This window comes from Taudactylus pleione, unplaced genomic scaffold (genome assembly GCF_031769625.1).
Source record: "Taudactylus pleione unplaced genomic scaffold, aTauple2 ptg000317l, whole genome shotgun sequence".
Classification (NCBI taxonomy): Eukaryota; Metazoa; Chordata; class Amphibia; order Anura; family Myobatrachidae; genus Taudactylus; species Taudactylus pleione.
In genome coordinates this window covers 5,147,868-5,173,553 of record NW_028284718.1, presented here as the reverse complement: position 1 = coordinate 5,173,553, position 25,686 = coordinate 5,147,868, and the positions used below count along the sequence as shown (strand labels likewise).

Here is a 25,686-nt window from a genome sequence, read left to right as displayed (position 1 = left end):
CAATTTCATTTTTGAACTTTTTGTGTTTCAAAGTGAGACTATTCTTTTAAAACATTAAAAGCTATCTAGACAGAAGGGAACTTGCAGTTTTCCGGATATACCACAATACGGTTGAAATTTTAATAAGTATGCTCTTATTTGTAGTACAACTAAAATGTTTTCGTAAGATTCTATTGATAGTTTTCTATGTGTGCTTATTTGGAAAGTGCAGTGACAAGATATAAAAATGGCGACAGAGTTTGGACTTGTCTGATCGATAAAACCCAAGACTTGTAAAAAGCTATGTGTAAATCATGCATAAATAGAAGAAAGGCAATAGGAAAATGATGAAGGCAAGATTCATAAGTATGTACAAATTCTATTGGGAGAATGGCAAAAACAAAACTCAGTTGATGCTATTGACTTAGCCAATTGAGAAAATCAGATATATATAAACCATGAGATGCACCGTAAAAAGAAAGAGAGGGCTCATCAGGGAATTGAACCAGGGACCTGTCGCGCCCAAAATGAAAATCATAGAATCATCAAGTAAGCATGTTTTATTTGATATCTTAACCAATTTTATGTGAAAATTATATTATTTTAAAGCAGTCACTAATGTGTACAAGGAGGAAATATTAGCATAAATAAAATATTTCCTAATAGTCAATAATTTTCTAAGTATACTTGCTTGAAAATTGCTGTGCAAAGTTTTATGATGCCCAGCTGAGTTTTTCTGATGGATAAAACCCAAGACATGTCACATGATGTGTGCAGATAAGTACTTACAAATAATTTTAGCAGTTTGACAAAAAACAAAATTCAATTGTGCAAATTAGTAAATACAATCTTTTTGGAGAGTTTTGAAAAAACAACATTCAGTTGAAATTCACTCAGGAAATTGACTACAATAAGATAATAGAACAATTTCAAAGAATCTGAAAATTTGGGCTCGTCCGGGATTTGAACCCGGAACCTCTTGCACCCTAAGCGAGTATCATACCCCTAGACCAACGAGCCACCTACCTGAAGATTTTTCTTTGGATTTTTCAATTGATTTTAAGAAAATAGCTTTTTGTTTTTAAAACACCATATACATTTATGTAAAAATTAATTTGTAGAACAAATAAAATATTTCCTTATGGTCCAGTAGATAGTTTTCTAAGGTATGCAAATAGGAAAAGTGCAGGGACAAGATTTGTGAGTGCCTACAGAGTTTGGACTTCTCTCATGGACGAAGCTAAAGACTTGTCATATGCAATGTACAAATCATGCTTCCAGACACAGAAGAAAGGCAAAACAATACCTTGCAATTTCATTTTTGAACTTTTTGTGTTTCAAAGTGAGACTATTCTTTTAAAACATTCAAAGCTATCTAGACAGAAGGGAACTTGCAGTTTTCCGGATATACCACAATACGGTTGAAATTTTAATAAGTATGCTCTTATTTGTAGTACAACTAAAATGTTTTCGTAAGATTCTATTGATAGTTTTCTATGTGTGCTTATTTGGAAAGTGCAGTGACAAGATATAAAAATGGCGACAGAGTTTGGACTTGTCTGATCGATAAAACCCAAGACTTGTAAAAAGCTATGTGTAAATCATGCATAAATAGAAGAAAGGCAATAGGAAAATGATGAAGGCAAGATTCATAAGTATGTACAAATTCTATTGGGAGAATGGCAAAAACAAAACTCAGTTGATGCTATTGACTTAGCCAATTGAGAAAATCAGATATATATAAACCATGAGATGCACCGTAAAAAGAAAGAGAGGGCTCATCAGGGAATTGAACCAGGGACCTGTCGCGCCCAAAATGAAAATCATAGAATCATCAAGTAAGCATGTTTTATTTGATATCTTAACCAATTTTATGTGAAAATTATATTATTTTAAAGCAGTCACTAATGTGTACAAGGAGGAAATATTAGCATAAATAAAATATTTCCTAATAGTCAATAATTTTCTAAGTATACTTGCTTGAAAATTGCTGTGCAAAGTTTTATGATGCCCAGCTGAGTTTTTCTGATGGATAAAACCCAAGACATGTCACATGATGTGTGCAGATAAGTACTTACAAATAATTTTAGCAGTTTGACAAAAAACAAAATTCAATTGTGCAAATTAGTAAATACAATCTATTTTGAGAGTTTTGAAAAAACAACATTCAGTTGAAATTCACTCAGGAAATTGACTACAATAAGATAATAGAACCATTTCAAAGAATCTGAAAATTTGGGCTCATCCGGGATTTGAACCCGGGACCTCTCGCACCTTAAGCGAGAATCATACCCCTAGACCAACGAGCCACCTACCTGAAGATTTTTCTTTGGATTTTTCAATTGATTTTAAGAAAATAGCTTTTTGTTTTTAAAACACCATATACATTTATGTAAAAATTAATTTGTAGAACAAATAAAATATTTCCTTATGGTCCAGTAGATAGTTTTCTAAGGTATGCATATAGGAAAAGTGCAGGGACAAGATTTGTGAGTGCCTACAGAGTTTGGACTTCTCTCATGGACGAAGCTAAAGACTTGTCATATGCAATGTACAAATCATGCTTCCAGACACAGAAGAAAGGCAAAAGAATACCTTGCAATTTCATTTTTGAACTTTTTGTGTTTCAAAGTGAGACTATTCTTTTAAAACATTCAAAGCTATCTAGACAGAAGGGAACTTGCAGTTTTCCTGATATACCACAATACGGTTGAAATTTTAATAAGTATGCTCTTATTTGTAGTACAACTAAAATGTTTTCGTAAGATTCTATTGATAGTTTTCTATGTGTGCTTATTTGGAAAGTGCAGTGACAAGATATAAAAATGGCGACAGAGTTTGGACTTGTCTGATCGATAAAACCCAAGACTTGTAAAAAGCTATGTGTAAATCATGCATAAATAGATGAAAGGCAATAGGAAAATGATGAAGGCAAGATTCATAAGTATGTACAAATTCTATTGGGAGAATGGCAAAAACAAAACTCAGTTGATGCTATTGACTTAGCCAATTGAGAAAATCAGATATATATAAACCATGAGATGCACCGTAAAAAGAAAGAGAGGGCTCATCAGGGAATTGAACCAGGGACCTGTCGCGCCCAAAATGAAAATCATAGAATCATCAAGTAAGCATGTTTTATTTGATATCTTAACCAATTTTATGTGAAAATAATATTATTTTAAAGCAGTCACTAATGTGTACAAGGAGGAAATATTAGCATAAATAAAATATTTCCTAATAGTCAATAATTTTCTAAGTATACTTGCTTGAAAATTGCTGTGCAAAGTTTTATGATGCCCAGCTGAGTTTTTCTGATGGATAAAACCCAAGACATGTCACATGATGTGTGCAGATAAGTACTTACAAATAATTTTAGCAGTTTGACAAAAAACAAAATTCAATTGTGCAAATTAGTAAATACAATCTATTTTGAGAGTTTTGAAAAAACAACATTCAGTTGAAATTCACTCAGGAAATTGACTACAATAAGATAATAGAACCATTTCAAAGAACCTGAAAATTTGGGCTCGTCCGGGATTTGAACCCGGGACCTCTCACACCCTAAGCGAGAATCATACCCCTAGACCAACGAGCCACCTACCTGAAGATTTTTCATTGGATTTTTCAATTGATTTTAAGAAAATAGCTTTTTGTTTTTAAAACACCATATAGATTTATGTAAAAATTAATTTGTAGAACAAATAAAATATTTCCTTATGGTCCAGTAGATAGTTTTCTAAGGTATGCATATAGGAAAAGTGCAGGGACAAGATTTGTGAGTGCCTACAGAGTTTGGACTTCTCTCATGGACGAAGCTAAAGACTTGTCATATGCAATGTACAAATCATGCTTCCAGACACAGAAGAAAGGCAAAAGAATACCTTGCAATTTCATTTTTGAACTTTTTGTGTTTCAAAGTGAGACTGTTCTTTTAAAACATTCAAAGCTATCTAGACAGAAGGGAACTTGCAGTTTTCCTGATATACCACAATACAGTTGAAATTTTAATAAGTATGCTCTTATTTGTAGTACAACTAAAATGTTTTCGTAAGATTCTAATGATAGTTTTCTATGTGTGCTTATTTGGAAAGTGCAGTGACAAGATATAAAAATGGCGACAGAGTTTTGACTTGTCTGATCGATAAAACCCAAGACTTGTAAAAAGCTATGTGTAAATCATGCATAAATAGAAGAAAGGCAATAGGAAAATGATGAAGGCAAGATTCATAAGTATGTACAAATTCTATTGGGAGTATGGCAAAAACAAAACTCAGTTGATGCTATTGACTTAGCCAATTGAGAAAATCAGATATATATAAACCATGAGATGCGCCATAAAAAGAAAGAGAGGGCTCGTCAGGGAATTGAACCAGGGACCTGTCGCGCCCAAAATGAAAATCATAGAATCATCAAGTAAGCATGTTTTATTTGATATCTTAACCAATTTTATGTGAAAATTATATTATTTTAAAGCAGTCACTAATGTGTACAAGGAGGAAATATTAGCATAAATAAAATATTTCCTAATAGTCAATTATTTTCTAAGTATACTTGCTTGAAAATTGCTGTGCAAAGTTTTATGATGCCCAGCAGAGTTTTTCTGATGGATAAAACCCAAGACATGTCACATGCTGTGTGCAGATAAGTACTTACAAATAATTGTAGCAGTTTGACAAAAAACAAAATTCAATTGTGCAAATTAGTAAATACAATCTATTTTGAGAGATTTGAAAAAACAACATTCAGTTGAAATTCACTCAGGAAATTGACTACAATAAGATAATAGAACCATTTCAAAGAATCTGAAAATTTGGGCTCGTCCGGGATTTGAACCCGAGACCTCTCGCACCCTAAGCGAGACCAGCGAGCCACCTACCTGAAGATTTTTCTTTGGATTTTTCAATTGATTTTAAGAAAATAGCTTTTTGTTTTTAAAACACCATATACATTTATGTAAAAATTAATTTGTAGAATAAATAAAATATTTCCTTATGGTCCAGTAGATAGTTTTCTAAGGTATGCATATAGGAAAAGTGCAGGGACAAGATTTGTGAGTGCCTACAGAGTTTGGACTTCTCTCATGGACGAAGCTATAGACTTGTCATATGCAATGTACAAATCATGCTTCCAGACACCGAAGAAAGGCAAAAGAATACCTTGCAATTTCATTTTTGAACTTTTTGTGTTTCAAAGTGAGACTATTCTTTTAAAACATTCAAAGCTATCTAGACAGAAGGGAACTTGCAGTTTTCCGGATATACCACAATACGGTTGAAATTTTAATAAGTATGCTCTTATTTGTAGTACAACTAAAATGTTTTCGTAAGATTCTATTGATAGTTTTCTATGTGTGCTTATTTGGAAAGTGCAGTGACAAGATATAAAAATGGCGACAGAGTTTGGACTTGTCTGATCGATAAAACCCAAGACTTGTAAAAAGCTATGTGTAAATCATGCATAAATAGAAGAAAGGCAATAGGAAAATGATGAAGGCAAGATTCATAAGTATGTACAAATTCTATTGGGAGTATGGCAAAAACAAAACTCAGTTGATGCTATTGACTTAGCCAATTGAGAAAATCAGATATATATAAACCATGAGATGCACCGTAAAAAGAAAGAGAGGGCTCGTCAGGGAATTGAACCAGGGACCTGTCGCGCCCAAAATGAAAATCATAGAATCATCAAGTAAGCATGTTTTATTTGATATCTTAACCAATTTTATGTGAAAATTATATTATTTTAAAGCAGTCACTAATGTGTACAAGGAGGAAATATTAGCATAAATAAAATATTTCCTAATAGTCAATAATTTTCTAAGTATACTTGCTTGAAAATTGCTGTGCAAAGTTTTATGATGCCCAGCAGAGTTTTTCTGATGGATAAAACCCAAGACATGTCACATGCTGTGTGCAGATAAGTACTTACAAATAATTTTAGCAGTTTGACAAAAAACAAAATTCAATTGTGCAAATTAGTAAATACAATCTATTTTGAGAGTTTTGAAAAAACAACATTCAGTTGAAATTCACTCAGGAAATTGACTACAATAAGATAATAGAACCATTTCAAAGAATCTGAAAATTTGGGCTCATCCGGGATTTGAACCCGGGACCTCTCGCACCCTAAGCGAGACCAGCGAGCCACCTACCTGAAGATTTTTCTTTGGATTTTTCAATTGATTTTAAGAAAATAGCTTTTTGTTTTTAAAACACCATATACATTTATGTAAAAATTAATTTGTAGAATAAATAAAATATTTCCTTATGGTCCAGTAGATAGTTTTCTAAGGTATACATATAGGAAAAGTGCAGGGACAAGATTTGTGAGTGCCTACAGAGTTTGGACTTCTCTCATGGACGAAGCTATAGACTTGTCATATGCAATGTACAAATCATGCTTCCAGACACAGAAGAAAGGCAAAAGAATACCTTGCAATTTCATTTTTGAACTTTTTGTGTTTCAAACTGAGACTATTCTTTTAAAACATTCAAAGCTATCTAGACAGAAGGGAACTTGCAGTTTTCCGGATATACCACAATACGGTTGAAATTTTAATAAGTATGCTCTTATTTGTAGTACAACTAAAATGTTTTCGTAAGATTCTATTGATAGTTTTCTATGTGTGCTTATTTGGAAAGTGCAGTGACAAGATATAAAAATGGCGACAGAGTTTGGACTTGTCTGATCGATAAAACCCAAGACTTGTAAAAAGCTATGTGTAAATCATGCATAAATAGAAGAAAGGCAATAGGAAAATGATGAAGGCAAGATTCATAAGTATGTACAAATTCTATTGGGAGTATGGCAAAAACAAAACTCAGTTGATGCTATTGACTTAGCCAATTGAGAAAATCAGATATATATAAACCATGAGATGCACCGTAAAAAGAAAGAGAGGGCTCGTCAGGGAATTGAACCAGGGACCTGTCGCGCCCAAAATGAAAATCATAGAATCATCAAGTAAGCATGTTTTATTTGATATCTTAACCAATTTTATGTGAAAATTATATTATTTTAAAGCAGTCACTAATGTGTACAAGGAGGAAATATTAGCATAAATAAAATATTTCCTAATAGTCAATAATTTTCTAAGTATACTTGCTTGAAAATTGCTGTGCAAAGTTTTATGATGCCCAGCAGAGTTTTTCTGATGGATAAAACCCAAGACATGTCACATGCTGTGTGCAGATAAGTACTTACAAATAATTTTAGCAGTTTGACAAAAAACAAAATTCAATTGTGCAAATTAGTAAATACAATCTATTTTGAGAGTTTTGAAAAAACAACATTCAGTTGAAATTCACTCAGGAAATTGACTACAATAAGATAATAGAACCATTTCAAAGAATCTGAAAATTTGGGCTCATCCGGGATTTGAACCCGGGACCTCTCGCACCCTAAGCGAGACCAGCGAGCCACCTACCTGAAGATTTTTCTTTGGATTTTTCAATTGATTTTAAGAAAATAGCTTTTTGTTTTTAAAACACCATATACATTTATGTAAAAATTAATTTGTAGAATAAATAAAATATTTCCTTATGGTCCAGTAGATAGTTTTCTAAGGTATGCATATAGGAAAAGTGCAGGGACAAGATTTGTGAGTGCCTACAGAGTTTGGACTTCTCTCATGGACGAAGCTATAGACTTGTCATATGCAATGTACAAATCATGCTTCCAGACACCGAAGAAAGGCAAAAGAATACCTTGCAATTTCATTTTTGAACTTTTTGTGTTTCAAAGTGAGACTATTCTTTTAAAACATTCAAAGCTATCTAGACAGAAGGGAACTTGCAGTTTTCCGGATATACCACAATACGGTTGAAATTTTAATAAGTATGCTCTTATTTGTAGTACAACTAAAATGTTTTCGTAAGATTCTATTGATAGTTTTCTATGTGTGCTTATTTGGAAAGTGCAGTGACAAGATATAAAAATGGCGACAGAGTTTGGACTTGTCTGATCGATAAAACCCAAGACTTGTAAAAAGCTATGTGTAAATCATGCATAAATAGAAGAAAGGCAATAGGAAAATGATGAAGGCAAGATTCATAAGTATGTACAAATTCTATTGGGAGTATGGCAAAAACAAAACTCAGTTGATGCTATTGACTTAGCCAATTGAGAAAATCAGATATATATAAACCATGAGATGCACCGTAAAAAGAAAGAGAGGGCTCGTCTGGGAATTGAACCAGGGACCTGTCGTGCCCAAAATGAAAATCATAGAATCATCAAGTAAGCATGTTTTATTTGATATCTTAACCAATTTTATGTGAAAATTATATTATTTTAAAGCAGTCACTAATGTGTACAAGGAGGAAATATTAGCATAAATAAAATATTTCCTAATAGTCAATAATTTTCTAAGTATACTTGCTTGAAAATTGCTGTGCAAAGTTTTATGATGCCCAGCAGAGTTTTTCTGATGGATAAAACCCAAGACATGTCACATGCTGTGTGCAGATAAGTACTTACAAATAATTTTAGCAGTTTGACAAAAAACAAAATTCAATTGTGCAAATTAGTAAATACAATCTATTTTGAGAGTTTTGAAAAAACAACATTCAGTTGAAATTCACTCAGGAAATTGACTACAATAAGATAATAGAACCATTTCAAAGAATCTGAAAATTTGGGCTCATCCGGGATTTGAACCCGGGACCACTCGCACCCTAAGCGAGACCAGCGAGCCACCTACCTGAAGATTTTTCTTTGGATTTTTCAATTGATTTTAAGAAAATAGCTTTTTGTTTTTAAAACACCATATACATTTATGTAAAAATTAATTTGTAGAATAAATAAAATATTTCCTTATGGTCCAGTAGATAGTTTTCTAAGGTATGCATATAGGAAAAGTGCAGGGACAAGATTTGTGAGTGCCTACAGAGTTTGGACTTCTCTCATGGACGAAGCTATAGACTTGTCATATGCAATGTACAAATCATGCTTCCAGACACCGAAGAAAGGCAAAAGAATACCTTGCAATTTCATTTTTGAACTTTTTGTGTTTCAAAGTGAGACTATTCTTTTAAAACATTCAAAGCTATCTAGACAGAAGGGAACTTGCAGTTTTCTGGATATACCACAATACGGTTGAAATTTTAATAAGTATGCTCTTATTTGTAGTACAACTAAAATGTTTTCGTAAGATTCTATTGATAGTTTTCTATGTGTGCTTATTTGGAAAGTGCAGTGACAAGATATAAAAATGGCGACAGAGTTTGGACTTGTCTGATCGATAAAACCCAAGACTTGTAAAAAGCTATGTGTAAATCATGCATAAATAGAAGAAAGGCAATAGGAAAATGATGAAGGCAAGATTCATAAGTATGTACAAATTCTATTGGGAGTATGGCAAAAACAAAACTCAGTTGATGCTATTGACTTAGCCAATTGAGAAAATCAGATATATATAAACCATGAGATGCACCGTAAAAAGAAAGAGAGGGCTCGTCAGGGAATTGAACCAGGGACCTGTCGCGCCCAAAATGAAAATCATAGAATCATCAAGTAAGCATGTTTTATTTGATATCTTAACCAATTTTATGTGAAAATTATATTATTTTAAAGCAGTCACTAATGTGTACAAGGAGGAAATATTAGCATAAATAAAATATTTCCTAATAGTCAATAATTTTCTAAGTATACTTGATTGAAAATTGCTGTGCAAAGTTTTATGATGCCCAGCAGAGTTTTTCTGATGGATAAAACCCAAGACATGTCACATGCTGTGTGCAGATAAGTACTTACAAATAATTTTAGCAGTTTGACAAAAAACAAAATTCAATTGTGCAAATTAGTAAATACAATCTATTTTGAGAGTTTTGAAAAAACAACATTCAGTTGAAATTCACTCAGGAAATTGACTACAATAAGATAATAGAACCATTTCAAAGAATCTGAAAATTTGGGCTCATCCGGGATTTGAACCCGGGACCTCTCGCACCCTAAGCGAGACCAGCGAGCCACCTACCTGAAGATTTTTCTTTGGATTTTTCAATTGATTTTAAGAAAATAGCTTTTTGTTTTTAAAACACCATATACATTTATGTAAAAATTAATTTGTAGAATAAATAAAATATTTCCTTATGGTCCAGTAGATAGTTTTCTAAGGTATGCATATAGGAAAAGTGCAGGGACAAGATTTGTGAGTGCCTACAGAGTTTGGACTTCTCTCATGGACGAAGCTATAGACTTGTCATATGCAATGTACAAATCATGCTTCCAGACACCGAAGAAAGGCAAAAGAATACCTTGCAATTTCATTTTTGAACTTTTTGTGTTTCAAAGTGAGACTATTCTTTTAAAACATTCAAAGCTATCTAGACAGAAGGGAACTTGCAGTTTTCCGGATATACCACAATACGGTTGAAATTTTAATAAGTATGCTCTTATTTGTAGTACAACTAAAATGTTTTCGTAAGATTCTATTGATAGTTTTCTATGTGTGCTTATTTGGAAAGTGCAGTGACAAGATATAAAAATGGCGACAGAGTTTGGACTTGTCTGATCGATAAAACCCAAGACTTGTAAAAAGCTATGTGTAAATCATGCATAAATAGAAGAAAGGCAATAGGAAAATGATGAAGGCAAGATTCATAAGTATGTACAAATTCTATTGGGAGTATGGCAAAAACAAAACTCAGTTGATGCTATTGACTTAGCCAATTGAGAAAATCAGATATATATAAACCATGAGATGCACCGTAAAAAGAAAGAGAGGGCTCGTCTGGGAATTGAACCAGGGACCTGTCGCGCCCAAAATGAAAATCATAGAATCATCAAGTAAGCATGTTTTATTTGATATCTTAACCAATTTTATGTGAAAATTATATTATTTTAAAGCAGTCACTAATGTGTACAAGGAGGAAATATTAGCATAAATAAAATATTTCCTAATAGTCAATAATTTTCTAAGTATACTTGCTTGAAAATTGCTGTGCAAAGTTTTATGATGCCCAGCAGAGTTTTTCTGATGGATAAAACCCAAGACATGTCACATGCTGTGTGCAGATAAGTACTTACAAATAATTTTAGCAGTTTGACAAAAAACAAAATTCAATTGTGCAAATTAGTAAATACAATCTATTTTGAGAGTTTTGAAAAAACAACATTCAGTTGAAATTCACTCAGGAAATTGACTACAATAAGATAATAGAACCATTTCAAAGAATCTGAAAATTTGGGCTCGTCCGGGATTTGAACCCGGGACCTCTCGCACCCGAAGCAAGACCAGCAAGCCACCTACCTGAAGATTTTTCTTTGGATTTTTCAATTGATTTTAAGAAAATAGCTTTTTGTTTTTAAAACACCATATACATTTATGTAAAAATTAATTTGTAGAATAAATAAAATATTTCCTTATGGTCCAGTAGATAGTTTTCTAAGGTATGCATATAGGAAAAGTGCAGGGACAAGATTTGTGAGTGCCTACAGAGTTTGGACTTCTCTCATGGACGAAGCTATAGACTTGTCATATGCAATGTACAAATCATGCTTCCAGACACCGAAGAAAGGCAAAAGAATACCTTGCAATTTCATTTTTGAACTTTTTGTGTTTCAAAGTGAGACTATTCTTTTAAAACATTCAAAGCTATCTAGACAGAAGGGAACTTGCAGTTTTCCGGATATACCACAATACGGTTGAAATTTTAATAAGTATGCTCTTATTTGTAGTACAACTAAAATGTTTTCGTAAGATTCTATTGATAGTTTTCTATGTGTGCTTATTTGGAAAGTGCAGTGACAAGATATAAAAATGGCGACAGAGTTTGGACTTGTCTGATCGATAAAACCCAAGACTTGTAAAAAGCTATGTGTAAATCATGCATAAATAGAAGAAAGGCAATAGGAAAATGATGAAGGCAAGATTCATAAGTATGTACAAATTCTATTGGGAGTATGGCAAAAACAAAACTCAGTTGATGCTATTGACTTAGCCAATTGAGAAAATCAGATATATATAAACCATGAGATGCACCGTAAAAAGAAAGAGAGGGCTCGTCAGGGAATTGAACCAGGGACCTGTCGCGCCCAAAATGAAAATCATAGAATCATCAAGTAAGCATGTTTTATTTGATATCTTAACCAATTTTATGTGAAAATTATATTATTTTAAAGCAGTCACTAATGTGTACAAGGAGGAAATATTAGCATAAATAAAATATTTCCTAATAGTCAATAATTTTCTAAGTATACTTGCTTGAAAATTGCTGTGCAAAGTTTTATGATGCCCAGCAGAGTTTTTCTGATGGATAAAACCCAAGACATGTCACATGCTGTGTGCAGATAAGTACTTACAAATAATTTTAGCAGTTTGACAAAAAACAAAATTCAATTGTGCAAATAAGTAAATACAATCTATTTTGAGAGTTTTGAAAAAACAACATTCAGTTGAAATTCACTCAGGAAATTGACTACAATAAGATAATAGAACCATTTCAAAGAATCTGAAAATTTGGGCTCGTCCGGGATTTGAACCCGGGACCTCTCGCACCCGAAGCGAGAATCATACCCCTAGACCAACGAGCCACCTACCTGAAGATTTTTCTTTGGATTTTTCAATTGATTTTAAGAAAATAGCTTTTTGTTTTTAAAACACCATATACATTTATGTAAAAATTAATTTGTAGAATAAATAAAATATTTCCTTATGGTCCAGTAGATAGTTTTCTAAGGTATGCATATAGGAAAAGTGCAGGGACAAAATTTGTGAGTGCCTACAGAGTTTGGACTTCTCTCATGGACGAAGCTATAGACTTGTCATATGCAATGTACAAATCATGCTTCCAGACACCGAAGAAAGGCAAAAGAATACCTTGCAATTTCATTTTTGAACTTTTTGTGTTTCAAAGTGAGACTATTCTTTTAAAACATTCAAAGCTATCTAGACAGAAGGGAACTTGCAGTTTTCCGGATATACCACAATACGGTTGAAATTTTAATAAGTATGCTCTTATTTGTAGTACAACTAAAATGTTTTCGTAAGATTCTATTGATAGTTTTCTATGTGTGCTTATTTGGAAAGTGCAGTGACAAGATCTAAAAATGTCGACAGAGTTTGGACTTGTCTGATCGATAAAACCCAAGACTTGTAAAAAGCTATGTGTAAATCATGCATAAATAGAAGAAAGGCAATAGGAAAATGATGAAGGCAAGATTCATAAGTATGTGCAAATTCTATTGGGAGTATAGCAAAAACAAAACTCAGTTGATGCTATTGACTTAGCCAATTGAGAAAATCAGATATATATAAACCATGAGATGCACCGTAAAAAGAAAGAGAGGGCTCGTCAGGGAATTGAACCAGGGACCTGTCGCACCCAAAACAAAAATCATAGAATCATCAAGTAAGCATGTTTTATTTGATATCTTAACCAATTTTTTGTGAAAATTATATTATTTTAAAGCAGTCACTAATGTGTACAAGGAGGAAATATTAGCTTAAATAAAATATTTCCTAATAGTCAATAATTTTCTAAGTATACTTGCTTGAAAATTGCTGTGCAAAGTTTTATGATGCCCAGCAGAGTTTTTCTGATGGATAAAACCCAAGACATGTCACATGCTGTGTGCAGATAAGTAATTACAAATAATTTTAGCAGTTTGACAAAAAACAAAATTCAATTGTGCAAATTAGTAAATACAATCTATTTTGAGAGTTTTGAAAAAACAACATTCAGTTGAAATTCACTCAGGAAATTGCCTACAATAAGATAATAGAACCATTTCAAAGAATCTGAAAATTTGGGCTCGTCCGCGATTTGAACCCGGGACCTCTAGCACCTTAAGCGAGAATCATACCCCTAGTCTAACAAGCCACCTACCTGAAGATTTTTCTTTGGATTTTTCAATTGATTTTAAGAAAATAGCTTTTTGTTTTTAAAACACCATATACATTTATGTAAAAATTAATTTGTAGAATAAATAAAATATTTCCTTATGGTCCAGTAGATAGTTTTCTATGGTATGCATATAGGAAAAGTGCAGGGACAAGATTTGTGAGTGCCTACAGAGTTTGGACTTCTCTCATGGACGAAGCTATAGACTTGTCATATGCAATGTACAAATCATGCTTCCAGACACAGAAGAAAGGCAAAAGAATACCTTGCAATTTCATTTTTGAACTTTTTGTGTTTCAAAGTGAGACTATTCTTTTAAAACATTCAAAGCTATCTAGACAGAAGGGAACTTGCAGTTTTCCTGATATACCACAATACGGTTGAAATTTTAATAAGTATGCTCTTATTTGTAGAACAACTAAAATGTTTCCGTAAGATTCTATTGATAGTTTTCTATGTGTGCTTATTTGGAAAGTGCAGTGACAAGATATAAAAATGGCTGCAGAGTTTGGACTTGTCTGATCGATAAAACCCAAGACTTGTAAAAAGCTATGTGTAAATCATGCATAAATAGAAGAAAGGCAATAATAAAAATATGAATGCAAGATTCATAAGTATGTACAAATTCTATTGGGAGTATGGCAAAAACAAAACTCAGTTGATGCTATTGACTTAGCCAATTGAGAAAATCAAATATATATAAACCATGAGATGCACCATAAAAAGAAAGAGAGGGCTCGTCAGGGAATTGAACCAGGGACCTGTCGCGCCCAAAACGAAAATCATAGAATCATCAAGTATGCATGTTTTATTTGATATCTTAACCAATTTTATGTGAAAATTATATTATTTTAAAGCAGTCACTAATGTGTACAAGGAGGAAATATTAGCATAAATAAAATATTTCCTAATAGTCAATAATTTTCTAAGTATACTTGCTTGAAAATTGCTGTGCAAAGTTTTATGATGCCCAGCAGAGTTTTTCTGATGGATAAAACCCAAGACATGTCACATGATGTGTGCAGATAAGTACTTACAAATAATTTTAGCAGTTTGACAAAAAACAAAATTCAATTGTGCAAATTAGTAAATACAATCTATTTTGAGAGTTTTGAAAAAACAACATTCAGTTGAAATTCACTCAGGAAATTGACTACAATAAGATAATAGAACCATTTCAAAGAATCTGAAAATTTGGGCTCGTCCAGGATTTGAACCCGGGACCTCTCGCACCCGAAGCGAGAATCATACCCCTAGACCAACGAGCCACCTACCTGAAGATTTTTCTTTGGATTTTTCAATTGATTTTTAGAAAATAGCTTTTTGTTTTTAAAACACCATATACATTTATGTAAAAATTAATTTGTAGAATAAATAAAATATTTCCTTATGGTCCAGTAGATAGTTTTCTAAGGTATGCATATAGGAAAAGTGCAGGGACAAGATTTGTGAGTGCCTACAGAGTTTGGACTTCTCTCATGGACGAAGCTATAGACTTGTCATATGCAATGTACAAATCATGCTTCCAGACACCGAAGAAAGGCAAAAGAATACCTTGCAATTTCATTTTTGAACTTTTTGTGTTTCAAAGTGAGACTATTCTTTTAAAACATTCAAAGCTATCTAGACAGAAGGGAACTTGCAGTTTTCCGGATATACCACAATACGGTTGAAATTTTAATAAGTATGCTCTTATTTGTAGTACAACTAAAATGTTTTCGTAAGATTCTATTGATAGTTTTCTATGTGTGCTTATTTGGAAAGTGCAGTGACAAGATATAAAAATGGCGACAGAGTTTGGACTTGTCTGATCGATAAAACCCAAGACTTGTAAAAAGCTATGTGTAAATCATGCATAAATAGAAGAAAGGCAATAGGAAAATGATGAAGGCAAGATTCATAAGTATGTACAAATTCTATTGGGAGTATGGCAAAAACAAAACTCAGTTGATGCTATTGACTTAGCCAATTGAGAAAATCAGATATATATAAACCATGAGATGCACCGTAAAAAGAAAGAGAGGGCTCGTCAGGGAATTGAACCAGGGACCTGTCGCGCCCAAAATGAAAATCATAGCATCATCAAGTAAGCATGTTTTATTTGATATCTTAACCAATTTTATGTGAAAATTATATTATTTTAAAGCAGTCACTAATGTGTACAAGGAGGAAATATTAGCATAAATAAAATATTTCCTAATAGTCAATAATTTTCTAAGTATACTTGCTTGAAAATTGCTGTGCAAAGTTTTATGATGCCCAGCAGAGTTTTTCTGATGGATAAAACCCAAGACATGTCACATGCTGTGTGCAGATAAGTACTTACAAATAATTTTAGCAGTTTGACAAAAAACAAAATTCAATTGTGCAAATTAGTAAATACAATCTATTTTGAGAGTTTTGAAAAAACAACATTCAGTTGAAATTCACTCAGGAAATTGACTACAATAAGATAATAGAACCATTTCAAAGAATCTGAAAATTTGGGCTCATCCAGGATTTGAACCCGGGACCTCTCGCACCCGAAGCGAGAATCATACCCCTAGACCAACGAGCCACCTACCTGAAGATTTTTCTTTGGATTTTTCAATTGATTTTTAGAAAATAGCTTTTTGTTTTTAAAACACCATATACATTTATGTAAAAATTAATTTGTAGAATAAATAAAATATTTCCTTATGGTCCAGTAGATAGTTTTCTAAGGTATGCATATAGGAAAAGTGCAGGGACAAGATTTGTGAGTGCCTACAGAGTTTGCACTTCTCTCATGGATGAAGCTATAGACTTGTCATATGCAATGTACAAATCATGCTTCCAGACACCGAAGAAAGGCAAAAGAATACCTTGCAATTTCATTTTTGAACTTTTTGTGTTTCAAAGTGAGACTATTCTTTTAAAACATTCAAAGCTATCTAGACAGAAGGGAACTTGCAGTTTTCCGGATATACCACAATACGGTTGAAATTTTAATAAGTATGCTCTTATTTGTAGTACAACTAAAATGTTTTCGTAAGATTCTATTGATAGTTTTCTATGTGTGCTTATTTGGAAAGTGCAGTGACAAGATATAAAAATGGCGACAGAGTTTGGACTTGTCTGATCGATAAAACCCAAGACTTGTAAAAAGCTATGTGTAAATCATGCATAAATAGAAGAAAGGCAATAGGAAAATGATGAAGGCAAGATTCATAAGTATGTACAAATTCTATTGGGAGTATGGCAAAAACAAAACTCAGTTGATGCTATTGACTTAGCCAATTGAGAAAATCAGATATATATAAACCATGAGATGCACCGTAAAAAGAAAGAGAGGGCTCGTCAGGGAATTGAACCAGGGACCTGTCGCGCCCAAAATGAAAATCATAGAATCATCAAGTAAGCATGTTTTATTTGATATCTTAACCAATTTTATGTGAAAATTATATTATTTTAAAGCAGTCACTAATGTGTACAAGGAGGAAATATTAGCATAAATAAAATATTTCCTAATAGTCAATAATTTTCTAAGTATACTTGCTTGAAAATTGCTGTGCAAAGTTTTATGATGCCCAGCTGAGTTTTTCTGATGGATAAAACCCAAGACATGTCACATGCTGTGTGCAGATAAGTACTTACAAATAATTGTAGCAGTTTGACAAAAAACAAAATTCAATTGTGCAAATTAGTAAATACAATCTATTTTGAGAGTTTTGAAAAAACAACATTCAGTTGAAATTCACTCAGGAAATTGACTACAATAAGATAATAGAACCATTTCAAAGAATCTGAAAATTTGGGCTCGTCCGGGATTTGAACCTGGGACCTCTCGCACCCTAAGCGAGACCAGCGAGCCACCTACCTGAAGATTTTTCTTTGGATTTTTCAATTGATTTTAAGAAAATAGCTTTTTGTTTTTAAAACACCATATACATTTATGTAAAAATTAATTTGTAGAATAAATAAAATATTTCCTTATGGTCCAGTAGATAGTTTTCTAAGGTATGCATATAGGAAAAGTGCAGGGACAAGATTTGTGAGTGCCTACAGAGTTTGGACTTCTCTCATGGACGAAGCTATAGACTTGTCATATGCAATGTACAAATCATGCTTCCAGACACTGAAGAAAGGCAAAAGAATACCTTGCAATTTCATTTTTGAACTTTTTGTGTTTCAAAGTGAGACTATTCTTTTAAAACATTCAAAGCTATCTAGATAGAAGGGAACTTGCAGTTTTCCGGATATACCACAATACGGTTGAAATTTTAATAAGTATGCTCTTATTTGTAGTACAACTAAAATGTTTTCGTAAGATTCTATTGATAGTTTTCTATGTGTGCTTATTTGGAAAGTGCAGTGACAAGATATAAAAATGGCGACAGAGTTTGGACTTGTCTGATCGATAAAACCCAAGACTTGTAAAAAGCTATGTGTAAATCATGCATAAATAGAAGAAAGGCAATAGGAAAATGATGAAGGCAAGATTCATAAGTATGTACAAATTCTATTGGGAGTATGGCAAAAACAAAACTCAGTTGATGCTATTGACTTAGCCAATTGAGAAAATCAGATATATATAAACCATGAGATGCACCGTAAAAAGAAAGAGAGGGCTCGTCAGGGAATTGAACCAGGGACCTGTCGCGCCCAAAATGAAAATCATAGAATCATCAAGTAAGCATGCTTTATTTGATATCTTAACCAATTTTATGTGAAAATTATATTATTTTAAAGCAGTCACTAATGTGTACAAGGAGGAAATATTAGCATAAATAAAATATTTCCTAATAGTCAATAATTTTCTAAGTATACTTGCTTGAAAATTGCTGTGCAAAGTTTTATGATGCCCAGCAGAGTTTTTCTGATGGATAAAACCCAAGACATGTCACATGCTGTGTGCAGATAAGTACTTACAAATAATTTTAGCAGTTTGACAAAAAACAAAATTCAATTGTGCAAATTAGTAAATACAATCTATTTTTAGAGTTTTGAAAAAACAACATTCAGTTGAAATTCACTCAGGAAATTGACTACAATAAGATAATAGAACCATTTCAAAGAATCTGAAAATTTGGGCTCGTCCAGGATTTGAACCCGGGACCTCTCGCACCCGAAGCGAGACCAGCGAGCCACCTACCTGAAGATTTTTCTTTGGATTTTTCAATTGATTTTAAGAAAATAGCTTTTTGTTTTTAAAACACCATATACATTTATGTAAAAATTAATTTGTAGAATAAATAAAATATTTCCTTATGGTCCAGTAGATAGTTTTCTAAGGTATGCATATAGGAAAAGTGCAGGGACAAGATTTGTGAGTGCCTACAGAGTTTGGACTTCTCTCATGGACGAAGCTATAGACTTGTCATATGCAATGTACAAATCATGCTTCCAGACACCGAAGAAAGGCAAAAGAATACCTTGCAATTTCATTTTTGAACTTTTTGTGTTTCAAAGTGAGACTATTCTTTTAAAACATTCAAAGCTATCTAGACAGAAGGGAACTTGCAGTTTTCCGGATATACCACAATACGGTTGAAATTTTAATAAGTATGCTCTTATTTGTAGTACAACTAAAATGTTTTCGTAAGATTCTATTGATAGTTTTCTATGTGTGCTTATTTGGAAAGTGCAGTGACAAGATATAAAAATGGTGACAGAGTTTGGACTTGTCTGATCGATAAAACCCAAGACTTGTAAAAAGCTATGTGTAAATCATGCATAAATAGAAGAAAGGCAATAGGAAAATGATGAAGGCAAGATTCATAAGTATGTACAAATTCTATTGGGAGTATGGCAAAAACAAAACTCAGTTGATGCTATTGACTTAGCCAATTGAGAAAATCAGATATATATAAACCATGAGATGCACCGTAAAAAGAAAGAGAGGGCTCGTCAGGGAATTGAACCAGGGACCTGTCGCGCCCAAAATGAAAATCATAGAATCATCAAGTAAGCATGTTTTATTTGATATCTTAACCAATTTTATGTGAAAATTATATTATTTTAAAGCAGTCACTAATGTGTACAAGGAGGAAATATTAGCATTAATAAAATATTTCCTAATAGTCAATAATTTTCTAAGTATACTTGCTTGAAAATTGCTGTGCAAAGTTTTATGATGCCCAGCAGAGTTTTTCTGATGGATAAAACCCAAGACATGTCACATGATGTGTGCAGATAAGTACTTACAAATAATTTTAGCAGTTTGACAAAAAACAAAATTCAATTGTGCAAATTAGTAAATACAATCTATTTTGAGAGTTTTGAAAAAACAACATTCAGTTGAAATTCACTCAGGAAATTGACTACAATAAGATAATAGAACCATTTCAAAGAATCTGAAAATTTGGGCTCGTCCAGGATTTGATCGGGACCTCTCGCACCCGAAGCGAGACCAGCGAGCCACCTACCTGAAGATTTTTCTTTGGATTTTTCAATTGATTTTAAGAAAATAGCTTTTTGTTTTTAAAACACCATATACATTTATGTAAAAATTAATTTGTAGAATAAATAAAATATTTCCTTATGGTCCAGTAGATAGTTTTCTAAGGTATGCATATAGGAAAAGTGCAGGGACAAGATTTGTGAGTGCCTACAGAGTTTGGACTTCTCTCATGGACGAAGCTATAGACTTGTCATATGCAATGTACAAATCATGCTTCCAGACACCGAAGAAAGGCAAAAGAATACCTTGCAATTTCATTTTTGAACTTTTTGTGTTTCAAAGTGAGACTATTCTTTTAAAACATTCAAAGCTATCTAGACAGAAGGGAACTTGCAGTTTTCCGGATATACCACAATACGGTTGAAATTTTAATAAGTATGCTCTTATTTGTAGTACAACTAAAATGTTTTCGTAAGATACTATTGATAGTTTTCTATGTGTGCTTATTTGGAAAGTGCAGTGACAAGATATAAAAATGGCGACAGAGTTTGGACTTGTCTGATCGATAAAACCCAAGACTTGTAAAAAGCTATGTGTAAATCATGCATAAATAGAAGAAAGGCAATAGGAAAATGATGAAGGCAAGATTCATAAGTATGTACAAATTCTATTGGGAGTATGGCAAAAACAAAACTCAGTTGATGCTATTGACTTAGCCAATTGAGAAAATCAGATATATATAAACCATGAGATGCACCGTAAAAAGAAAGAGAGGGCTCATCAGGGAATTGAACCAGGGACCTGTCGCGCCCAAAATGAAAATCATAGCATCATCAAGTAAGCATGTTTTATTTGATATCTTAACCAATTTTATGTGAAAATTATATTATTTTAAAGCAGTCACTAATGTGTACAAGGAGGAAATATTAGCATAAATAAAATATTTCCTAATAGTCAATAATTTTCTAAGTATACTTGCTTGAAAATTGCTGTGCAAAGTTTTATGATGCCCAGCTGAGTTTTTCTGATGGATAAAACCCAAGACATGTCACATGCTGTGTGCAGATAAGTACTTACAAATAATTGTAGCAGTTTGACAAAAAACAAAATTCAATTGTGCAAATTAGTAAATACAATCTATTTTGAGAGTTTTGAAAAAACAACATTCAGTTGAAATTCACTCAGGAAATTGACTACAATAAGATAATAGAACCATTTCAAAGAATCTGAAAATTTGGGCTCGTCCGGGATTTGAACCTGGGACCTCTCGCACCCTAAGCGAGACCAGCGAGCCACCTACCTGAAGATTTTTCTTTGGATTTTTCAATTGATTTTAAGAAAATAGCTTTTTGTTTTTAAAACACCATATACATTTATGTAAAAATTAATTTGTAGAATAAATAAAATATTTCCTTATGGTCCAGTAGATAGTTTTCTAAGGTATGCATATAGGAAAAGTGCAGGGACAAGATTTGTGAGTGCCTACAGAGTTTGGACTTCTCTCATGGACGAAGCTATAGACTTGTCATATGCAATGTACAAATCATGCTTCCAGACACAGAAGAAAGGCAAAAGAATACCTTGCAATTTCATTTTTGAACTTTTTGTGTTTCAAAGTGAGACTATTCTTTTAAAACATTCAAAGCTATCTAGACAGAAGGGAACTTGCAGTTTTCCGGATATACCACAATACGGTTGAAATTTTAATAAGTATGCTCTTATTTGTAGTACAACTAAAATGTTTTCGTAAGATTCTATTGATAGTTTTCTATGTGTGCTTATTTGGAAAGTGCAGTGACAAGATATAAAAATGGCGACAGAGTTTGGACTTGTCTGATCGATAAAACCCAAGACTTGTAAAAAGCTATGTGTAAATCATGCATAAATAGAAGAAAGGCAATAGGAAAATGATGAAGGCAAGATTCATAAGTATGTACAAATTCTATTGGGAGTATGGCAAAAACAAAACTCAGTTGATGCTATTGACTTAGCCAATTGAGAAAATCAGATATATATAAACCATGAGATGCACCGTAAAAAGAAAGAGAGGGCTCGTCAGGGAATTGAACCAGGGACCTGTCGCGCCCAAAATGAAAATCATAGAATCATCAAGTAAGCATGTTTTATTTGATATCTTAACCAATTTTATGTGAAAATTATATTATTTTAAAGCAGTCACTAATGTGTACAAGGAGGAAATATTAGCATAAATAAAATATTTCCTAATAGTCAATAATTTTCTAAGTATACTTGCTTGAAAATTGCTGTGCAAAGTTTTATGATGCCCAGCAGAGTTTTTCTGATGGATAAAACCCAAGACATGTCACATGATGTGTGCAGATAAGTACTTACAAATAATTTTAGCAGTTTGACAAAAAACAAAATTCAATTGTGCAAATTAGTAAATACAATCTATTTTGAGAGTTTTGAAAAAACAACATTCAGTTCAAATTCACTCAGGAAATTGACTACAATAAGATAATAGAACCATTTCAAAGAATCTGAAAATTTGGGCTCGTCCAGGATTTGAACCTGGGACCTCTCGCACCCGAAGCGAGACCAGCGAGCCACCTACCTGAAGATTTTTCTTTGGATTTTTCAATTGATTTTAAGAAAATAGCTTTTTGTTTTTAAAACACCATATACATTTATGTAAAAATGAATTTGTAGAATAAATAAAATATTTCCTTATGGTCCAGTAGATAGTTTTCTAAGGTATGCATATAGGAAAAGTGCAGGGACAAGATTTGTGAGTGCCTACAGAGTTTGGACTTCTCTCATGGACGAAGCTATAGACTTGTCATATGCAATGTACAAATCATGCTTCCAGACACCGAAGAAAGGCAAAAGAATACCTTGCAATTTCATTTTTGAACTTTTTGTGTTTCAAAGTGAGACTATTCTTTTAAAACATTCAAAGCTATCTAGACAGAAGGGAACTTGCAGTTTTCCGGATATACCACAATACGGTTGAAATTTTAATAAGTATGCTCTTATTTGTAGTACAACTAAAATGTTTTCGTAAGATTCTATTGATAGTTTTCTATGTGTGCTTATTTGGAAAGTGCAGTGACAAGATATAAAAATGGCGACAGAGTTTGGACTTGTCTGATCGATAAAACCCAAGACTTGTAAAAAGCTATGTGTAAATCATGCATAAATAGAAGAAAGGCAATAGGAAAATGATGAAGGCAAGATTCATAAGTATGTACAAATTCTATTGGGAGTATGGCAAAAACAAAAATCAGTTGATGCTATTGATTTAGCCAATTGAGAAAATCAGATATATATAAACCATGAGATGCACCGTAAAAAGAAAGAGAGGGCTCGTCAGGGAATTGAACCAGGGACCTGTCGCGCCCAAAATGAAAATCATAGAATCATCAAGTAAGCATGCTTTATTTGATATCTTAACCAATTTTATGTGAAAATTATATTATTTTAAAGCAGTCACTAATGTGTACAAGGAGGAAATATTAGCATAAATAAAATATTTCCTAATAGTCAATAATTTTCTAAGTATACTTGCTTGAAAATTGCTGTGCAAAGTTTTATGATGCCCAGCAGAGTTTTTCTGATGGATAAAACCCAAGACATGTCACATGCTGTGTGCAGATAAGTACTTACAAATAATTTTAGCAGTTTGACAAAAAACAAAATTCAATTGTGCAAATTAGTAAATACAATCTATTTTGAGAGTTTTGAAAAAACAACATTCAGTTGAAATTCACTCAGGAAATTGACTACAATAAGATAATAGAACCATTTCAAAGAATCTGAAAATTTGGGCTCATCCGGGATTTGAACCCGGGACCTCTCGCACCCTAAGCGAGACCAGCGAGCCACCTACCTGAAGATTTTTATTTGGATTTTTCAATTGATTTTAAGAAAATAGCTTTTTGTTTTTAAAACACCATATACATTTATGTAAAAATTAATTTGTAGAATAAATAAAATATTTCCTTATGGTCCAGTAGATAGTTTTCTAAGGTATGCATATAGGAAAAGTGCAGGGACAAGATTTGTGAGTGCATACAGAGTTTGGACTTCTCTCATGGACGAAGCTATAGACTTGTCATATGCAATGTACAAATCATGCTTCCAGACACCGAAGAAAGGCAAAAGAATACCTTGCAATTTCATTTTTGAACTTTTTGTGTTTCAAAGTGAGACTATTCTTTTAAAACATTCAAAGCTATCTAGACAGAAGGGAACTTGCAGTTTTCCGGATATACCACAATACGGTAGAAATTTTCATAAGTATGCTCTTATTTGTAGTACAACTAAAATGTTTTCGTAAGATTCTATTGATAGTTTTCTATGTGTGCTTATTTGGAAAGTGCAGTGACAAGATATAAAAATGGCGACAGAGTTTGGACTTGTCTGATCGATAAAACCCAAGACTTGTAAAAAGCTATGTGTAAATCATGCATAAATAGAAGAAAGGCAATAGGAAAATGATGAAGGCAAGATTCATAAGTATGTACAAATTCTATTGGGAGTATGGCAAAAACAAAACTCAGTTGATGCTATTGACTTAGCCAATTGAGAAAATCAGATATATATAAACCATGAGATGCACCGTAAAAAGAAAGAGAGGGCTCGTCAGGGAATTGAACCAGGGACCTGTCGCGCCCAAAATGAAAATCATAGAATCATCAAGTAAGCATGTTTTATTTGATATCTTAACCAATTTTATGTGAAAATTATATTATTTTAAAGCAGTCACTAATGTGTACAAGGAGGAAATATTAGCATAAATAAAATTTTTCCTAATAGTCAATAATTTTCTAAGTATACTTGCTTGAAAATTGCTGTGCAAAGTTTTATGATGCCCAGCAGAGTTTTTCTGATGGATAAAACCCAAGACATGTCACATGCTGTGTGCAGATAAGTACTTACAAATAATTGTAGCAGTTTGACAAAAAACAAAATTCAATTGTGCAAATTAGTAAATACAATCTATTTTGAGAGTTTTGAAAAAACAACATTCAGTTGAAGTTCACTCAGGAAATTGACTACAATAAGATAATAGAACCATTTCAAAGAATCTGAAAATTTGGGCTCGTCCGGGATTTGAACCTGGGACCTCTCGCACCCTAAGCGAGACCAGCGAGCCACCTACCTGAAGATTTTTCTTTGGATTTTTCAATTGATTTTAAGAAAATAGCTTTTTGTTTTTAAAACACCATATACATTTATGTAAAAATTAATTTGTAGAATAAATAAAATATTTCCTTATGGTCCAGTAGATAGTTTTCTAAGGTATGCATATAGGAAAAGTGCAGGGACAAGATTTGTGAGTGCCTACAGAGTTTGGACTTCTCTCATGGACGAAGCTATAGACTTGTCATATGCAATGTACAAATCATGCTTCCAGACACCGAAGAAAGGCAAAAGAATACCTTGCAATTTCATTTTTGAACTTTTTGTGTTTCAAAGTGAGACTATTCTTTTAAAACATTCAAAGCTATCTAGACAGAAGGGAACTTGCAGTTT

General features: G+C 32.8%; 6 non-coding genes across 6 annotated transcripts; all 6 read right to left on the bottom strand.

Annotated features, from left to right (window-relative positions):
* Positions 1 to 927: 927 nt before the first annotated feature.
* Positions 928 to 999, bottom strand: TRNAP-AGG (transfer RNA proline (anticodon AGG)). The gene has a single exon. It is a non-coding gene; the product is annotated as a tRNA-Pro (tRNA).
* A 1,217-nt stretch (positions 1,000 to 2,216) lies between these two features.
* Positions 2,217 to 2,288, bottom strand: TRNAL-AAG (transfer RNA leucine (anticodon AAG)). The gene has a single exon. It is a non-coding gene; the product is annotated as a tRNA-Leu (tRNA).
* A 1,217-nt stretch (positions 2,289 to 3,505) lies between these two features.
* Positions 3,506 to 3,577, bottom strand: TRNAP-AGG (transfer RNA proline (anticodon AGG)). Its single transcript has one exon. It is a non-coding gene; the product is annotated as a tRNA-Pro (tRNA).
* An 8,867-nt stretch (positions 3,578 to 12,444) lies between these two features.
* On the bottom strand, positions 12,445 to 12,516 carry TRNAP-CGG (transfer RNA proline (anticodon CGG)). Its single transcript has one exon. It is a non-coding gene; the product is annotated as a tRNA-Pro (tRNA).
* Positions 12,517 to 15,022: 2,506 nt separating this feature from the next.
* TRNAP-CGG (transfer RNA proline (anticodon CGG)) lies at positions 15,023 to 15,094 on the bottom strand. Its single transcript has one exon. It is a non-coding gene; the product is annotated as a tRNA-Pro (tRNA).
* A 1,217-nt stretch (positions 15,095 to 16,311) lies between these two features.
* TRNAP-CGG (transfer RNA proline (anticodon CGG)) lies at positions 16,312 to 16,383 on the bottom strand. Its single transcript has one exon. It is a non-coding gene; the product is annotated as a tRNA-Pro (tRNA).
* Positions 16,384 to 25,686: the final 9,303 nt, after the last annotated feature.